This window comes from Lycium ferocissimum, unplaced genomic scaffold (assembly GCF_029784015.1).
Source record: "Lycium ferocissimum isolate CSIRO_LF1 unplaced genomic scaffold, AGI_CSIRO_Lferr_CH_V1 ctg298, whole genome shotgun sequence".
NCBI classification, from domain to species: Eukaryota; Viridiplantae; Streptophyta; class Magnoliopsida; order Solanales; family Solanaceae; genus Lycium; species Lycium ferocissimum.
Genome location: NW_026725197.1, coordinates 294,860 through 302,405, shown reverse-complemented (window position 1 = coordinate 302,405; position 7,546 = coordinate 294,860).

The following is a 7,546-nucleotide window of genomic DNA, read 5'->3' as shown; positions in this document are numbered from 1 at the left end:
TCCCGTTAACCACTTGCACAGTGTGAGAGAAATTACTATCCTAAAGATATTTTCCTAGAAGCGGCTTGCCTATTCGTTCCGTGTTTTCCATTGAATCCTCTTTCATGATTTATTTGAATTTGTATATTAAATTTGTCTTGCATGAAAGTTACTCCATTATATTTATTTTTAATATTCTACAACAGACATGATACTTTGCACACCTAACATCTATCTTAAAGCTTCAATAGATTAAAATTTTGCTCCTCCAAACTGCCCAAAGACTCCCCCACTGAAAAAGTAAATAAGAAAAAAAAACTGTTTTACTTTTACTGCTATTATTCATGGAGTATCACATGGTCACATTTTATGCAGGCACTATTCCTGCTAAACTTCCGTCGCAGCTATCAACGGCCTTTGAAAAGGGTGGACTAAGGAATAGAAGTGGGACTTTCTTTTACAAGGACCATCTTCACAAAATCAATGTGCCTGTCTTAGCCCAGTGCTAATTTTTTACTGCTAATGTTAATGTAGGAAACAAAAGACGGGTTGAAATGTAGAGAGATTAATTTGACGCGATTGAGTGTAGAGAGAGTGTGTGTGTGTGTGTAGGGTTGAAATGTATTATTTGGGTTTAAAATAAGCAAAAAGGGTTGGGTGAATTAATTTGACGGGTCGGATCCGGAGAATAATTTGATCCGGATGAAATTATGAGAGGAAATGGGTTGGGCTTCTAGGATTTGGACACGTGGCAGTCTGTTTAGATTAGGGGTAAATTTGGACCATAGTATAACGGTAAGGACATAATTGGCCCAATAGTATAACGAAGGGTATGGATAAACTATTTCTCAAACTTCAGGGTAATTTTGGCCCTTCTCCGTTTCTAATTTTATATAACAAACTTACAAGGACAAGTTTGTCCTTTATACTAATAACATTATTATTTTCAGAAAAGGGCCAAATATACCCTTGTACAATTGGAAAAGGGTCAAATATACTCTTCGTTATACTTTGGATCCAAATATACCCCTACCGTTATACTTTGAAAGACAAATATACCCTTCTATTGTTAAAGTTGACCAAGATGGACATCTAATACTATATGGCATTGACATTGATGAGGTGGATGCCACCTCAGCACCCCTAACCCATTTTACTCCTCCCCTTATCCACAACTAAAATTTCTTTCCCCTCCACCACCATTGCACCATTACCGCCATTAATATTGGCGTGCTGTGCATTAAAAGGAAACAACAGAGTATTCTTAAATCACAGAGAAACATTGGTTCTTTCTTTTTCTATAATCCATTTTTGGTAAGCCTATTGAGATAGCCATTATTGATAGGAAAACCGTTGATTCAAGATTCGTTAAGGACGATATGTATGAGCATTTTAACCCTCCAAAATGGGCTGATTTCTTTGCCCCTGATGTTCCTGTTGATTATGATGCTTGATCCGAAATTTTGTTATTTAAGTTACTAATTTGCGATTCTCGTCTCTCAGTAGATGAAATGTGGAAAAGGGTATTGCAACTTGAGTGCTTCTGATGGTTTTAAGAATACTCTGTTATAAATTCTTGTGGGTAATGGTTTGTTTCTCCGTTCAGTCCAAGAATCAAAGATTTGCTTCATTCATGTGGGAAGGGAAATTCAATAGTCGATCTTCATTTTCCTTTTTTATATTTCCCAATTTTTCTCTATGATTTAAGAATACTCTATTATTTCCTTTTAATGCACACCACGCCAACATTAGTAGAATGGTGGCAATGGTAGTGGAGGGGAAAGAAATTTTAGTAGTGGCAAAGGAGAGGAGTAAAATAGTTTAAGGGTGACGAGGTGGCATGCCATGTGGCATCCACCTCATCAATGTCAGTGCCACATAGTATTAGATGTCCATCTTGGTCAACTTTAACAATGGAAGGGTATATTTGTGCCCAAAGTATAACAGTAGGAGTATATTTGGACCCAAAGTATAACAAAGGGTATATTTGGCCTTTTTTCCAATAGTACAGGGGTATATTTGGCCCTTTTCCGTATTATTTTTCATGGAAAAACTATACTCTCTTATTTAATTGAATATTGGATTATGAATCTAATTTTATTCTACATCATTCACAATTTTTACGTACTTTATGGCCTTTAAAAAGATTTTAAAAACACATAAAATTTATTTAAGAAGAAAAGAGATAGATTTAAAAGAGAATATACTAATGAGGTGTAGATGGGTATAGAAAGTTACATATGAGTGAAATTTAGGGTGTTAATAGTGGTTGGCAGAAGGCTCAAATATGTCAATCATATGTACTTTTTATACCCATCTACGCCCTCATTTTTGCACTCTCTTTTAAACCCGTCTCTTTTATTTTCTTAAACAAATCTTATGTGTTTTTTTTTTTTAAAGAGCCATAAATTACGTGAAAATTGTGAATGATGTAGAATAAAATTAGATTCACAAATCCAATTAAATAAGAGAGTATAGTTTTTCCACGTACAATTATACTGTTATTAGTATAACGGACAAACTTGTCCTTATACCTTTTTTTTTTTTTTTTGTTAATTAGAAAAAATAAAAACTTGTCCTTATAAGCTTGTTACATAAAATTAGAAAAGATGGAGATTTATATAGGAATTGGAAAAGGCTCAAATACCGCTGAACTTAACGAAATGGGGCATATATGTCACTCATAAAATGAAGAGTTTAGATAATGTCATGTGGCAAAATCTAATTGTAGTAGAGTTCTATTAGTGAGTAATGACATATATGATGCAAATTGGTAACATCGGTGACATTTTTGAACCTAACTATTAACGAGTGGCATGAATGAGTCTTTTCTAATAGTTTGACGGCATATTTGAACTTTTCCCCTATAAACATTGTACATCAGAAGACAATAAATTTAAGAAGTGCATTTTCTTGTTTTCGAATTACAAGCAATGAGCGAACTCAGTCTAATAAGTTGATGGTTAGCTTAAAATTAGTCAAATTATAATAAATTCTTTAAACTGGAACCAAGGATTTATACCTTAGGTCTCGAATGGTTTGAAATTGAGGCGTAGTTGCTTAAAAATTACTAGAGATCCGCGCCCCTGAAAGCAAGAGTGGGAAGGGAAACTGGAACTAGATCCTTGACTAATGTGTGTAAATGTGGGTAAAGATTTTTTTGTCAGCATGTAGGCAATCACTGTAGTGAGTAGTCCGATTTAATCGCATAAAGTATGTTTTTTGCGTAAAGTTTTACCTGAATCGTGGTTAATTTAACACATATTCTCGCCTTCAATCAATTGTTTAACTAAGATAAGTCAATGTAAGTTGATGTAAACGTCAAACAACAACAACATACCCAGAATAATCCCACAATTGGGGTTCTGGAGAGGATAGTGTGTACGCAGATCTTACCAGATGCAGATCCAGAATTTAAACTTTATGGGTTCAACCTTAAGATTTTTAGTGTAAACCCGTCGTATTTTAAAAGTTATGGGTTCATGTCTACTATTTATTGCAGTTTTAATAAATTTTTACACATAAATTTATGCTCTGCGTCGAAAGTTGGGGGTTCCATTGAACCCCCACCTAGCAAGCTAGATCTGCCACTAGACCTTACCCCTACCTTGTGGAGGTAGAGAGGTTATTTCTAAGAGACTCTCATCTTAAAAAAAAAAAAAAAAAAAAAAAAAAAAAAAAAAAAAAAAAAAACCTTCAAAGCGGATATGGAAGAAGAAATACCAAAGTGAATAAGCCATGACAAATAATAGTGAAAGCATTGCATATCATGCTGAAAGAAATGAATAGTAACAACAACTAAATAATGATGTAAACGTCAAAAGGGAGAAAGTATTTTTTGAAATACACTAAAGGGGGGAAAATGTTTTGCAACCGGTTAATATAACTATTTCAACTATTGGAAATCATTTTGGTGAAACTAAGTGATTTTCTCAAATAAATCTCCGAAATTCAAGAATCCTTTTTCATTTATGCAAGCATCCATTCTTTGCCCAAACTCCAAAGTATGAGGTAATTGAAAGATGATCAATCTGAGCAATGAACAACGAGAATTTATTTTCCAAAAGAAATTGGAAATTTAAAAATTACATACTTTCTGCTTTAACCTCTTCACTTTCGGCTTTTACCATTAACCAAAAATGTTCTCTCTTTTTATTTTTCTTTTGCTTTACTAAAGTGTTTGCTGATCACAATCATATGGACAATAGGAAATGTTCATAAGTTAAAATGGTGTTTTCAAAACTTATATTTGGTTCATGCTTCCTTTGTAAGTTCTTTGTAGCTGAGTCTAACAGGTGTATTAGTGTTAAAGGTTCTCCATCCTTAACGAGAAATCTCAAGTTCGAGCCCCAGAAATCAAGTTTTCTTTTGTCCTTGATAAGGAGCGTTAATACCACCGTAGTGGTTTTTCTACGGAGTGAATTCAGATTAGTCAGACCAGTGAGTTTTGGACAATAGATGGTTAAGCAAAACCAGGTGTAAAGAGTCAAACTTTTTGTTTTGGTAAATAAAAATGATTTTATTACCAATTGAACTTTCCGTTCACGCAAAAAAAAGGATTATATGAACTTTATGTAGCTCATCTTGCCAGCCCATAACACCTCTGTGAGAAATTATGAGAGAAAATATTATTGAATTGTGTATCTACAACATTACATCAATTCCCATTTATAGGCATTATATAACAATCCTTTTCCATGTAGGAAACTATATCCAAATTTTATTCCTACTCATATTCTAACACTCCCCCTCAAGCTGGTGCATACAAGTCATATTTACCGAGCTTGTTACAGATGTAACTAATACGAGGACCAGTGAGGGACTTGGTGATAATATCTGCAAGTTGATCACTTAACTTCACAAATTTTGTAACAATATCTCTGGAGAGTATCTTTTCTCTGACAAAGTGACAGTCGAGCTCAATGTGCTTAGTCCTCTCATGAAATACCTAATTTGATGCGATATGAAGGGTTGCTTTGTTATCACACACAAGTTCCATCCGACCGATTTCTCCAAATTTTAGTTCTTTGACCAACTGTTAGCTCACAAGTTGCTACAGCCGTTGCTAGATATTCTGATTCTGCACTAGATCGAGAAAACCACGGTCTGTTTCTTACTCTTCCAGGATACCAAATTACCTCCTACTAAAACACAATATTCGGATGTAGAACGTCTATCAGAAAGTGATCCTACCTAATCAGCGTCTGTATATCCAACGATCTGCTCATGGCCTCGATCCTCGAAGAGTAGTCCTTTGCCAGGAGCCGACTTTATATCTCGCAGAATGTGGACAATTGCATCTCAATGACTATCATAGGGAGAATCCATAAACTGACTTACAACACTCACAGGAAAAGAAATGCCAGGTCTAGTGACGAGGCCAAAGTGTATAGGAAAATTCGCTCGTACTCTGTCAAATTCTGGTATAGTTTAAAATATCGTCCCACAGAGATTGGAACCACCTAGGCTACATATGTGTATTGTCTTGGTTACTATTTGAGAGAATCAAATTGATGAAAGGAGAGGTTTTGAGATTATAAATTACTTAAAATAAAACAAATAACTTATTAGAAAATTTAAAAAAAAAGAGCTGGGAGTCGATGAATCCAGTTGGTACAATTATAATAAAATCTTATTCTAGTAAATTCCACAAAAGAATAGAAAAACTTATTTGACTTGATTTGTGTTATGAGGAATAAAGACCTCTTGCGATTAGCCCTTAAATCAATAAACTTATTTGAGTCAGTCCCTCCGTGAGAATTAGAACTGAAAGAAATAAAATAGAGACCCCTTAAATCAGTAAACTTATTTGAGTTAATTCCTCCGTCAGAACTAGGACAAAAAGAAATAAGATAACAATTTTAAACCCATAAAATTATTTGAATTAATCCCTCCTTGAGAATTAGGATGAAAAGAAATAATATTGAGATTTTTGAATCGACAAACTAGCTTGAATTAATCCCTCCATGAGAATTAGGACTAAAAGAAGCAAGATCAAAGATTTCAATATCAAGACATGAAAGAATTAAAGTAAAGATAATTATTATAACATCATACCAAGCTTCTTCAACTATCCCAACAAAAAGAAACTACTCCATTAAGGAGTATGTAAGAAAGAAATTAAAAATAAAATACTACTCCTACAAATATAAAATAAAAAGAAGAGAAAATAGAGCAAAGACTATTTCTTATGTCTTTCTCTAGGATTGGATTAGATAATTTCTAAGCAAAGTGATGACTCTATTTAAAGGAAAATATAGTATCTCCCCATGAATGCATTTCTTGGAGTGGTGGTCACATCCGTGAACTTCGTAGCTTTTTTGTTGATACCACACTCGACGGGTGTGAGTATAAAAGTGGTGATCACATCCATGAGCTTTATAATTTCTCTCTTGAAGCCAACACTTGACGGGTGTGAGCATGAAAATGGTGGTGACATCCATGAATTTTGCAACTTCTTTCAATATAGCCTTTATGTAATTCCCACATGTGAAATTCCACGGTTGTGACCGTGAACTTGTGGTTGCACCCATGGAATAATTTCTTATCTCTTTGGTATTTGCTTATTTGTCATTCTTCCGGGGTATTCTTTTTCCTGACAAGATACTGTCAGAAAATAGGCGAGAATAATTATTCACTTTCGGACCAGATATGGGCACCTCATGCACCAGCAAGGTGCGGTTTTCTCCGATCAGTCAAGGGATGTGCACACCATAAACAGTACTCATCGGATCAACATCAGCTTTTCCCCCTTGTGGTGTCTCTTTCATCGAAACCTTATCTCTGAAATCCTCCAACATGTCGCGTCAAATCCTACTCAAAATCCCGTTCTTGGGCACTTAGTTATTGAGCACTTCAAGAAAATAAAAGCTTCTTGAGATTACAAATTTCATATAAAAAGTCTGATTAAGAAGGATTTACAGGCCAAGTTCTTTCACTCTACAGTCAAGGCAAGTAGTTAGGCATGATTGAAGGTTGAGGATTCAAGTACAGAAAAAGAAAAGGTCAGAAATATTTTGAATGGAAAGCCAACGAGCTGAAGATTATAAGTAGCAGTTGGTAATCAAGATAAATACACATTGCACTATAGAAATTCCTCTCTTGTATTGCTGATCATTGTGACTTTGAAAAAAATGAGAAAAAAGAAAGAGGTTTGTGGTTTTGTTTCTTTCATGTCGAGGGAAAACCAAAGTCATTGCATCTAGATACAATCTGAGGCACGGGAGGTCACATGTCACTAGTTGGCAACTTCTATAAAGTGTTACTACTTGTTGCAGGAAGCAGGATAACTAGTTTCACCTTCCCATTCTGGAAATAGACTATATACTGATCCATGTCATCGAAACAGATTTTTTCTTGTAAAAAGAGTGAATTTCAAAGCAGCTTGTATTGGTTTTCGTTGTTGCTTTCATACCTCAAAACCGAGCTTTAGCTAGTTTTTTCTGTTGCTTGGCACGTTCTACAAATTCTTGGATCTGTCGGTCATGCTGTCTGAGTATTCGATCCACATCAATTGGTTTTGATGCATATGGAAGTGGACCAAAATATTGATAGTCTTCGAAGAAGT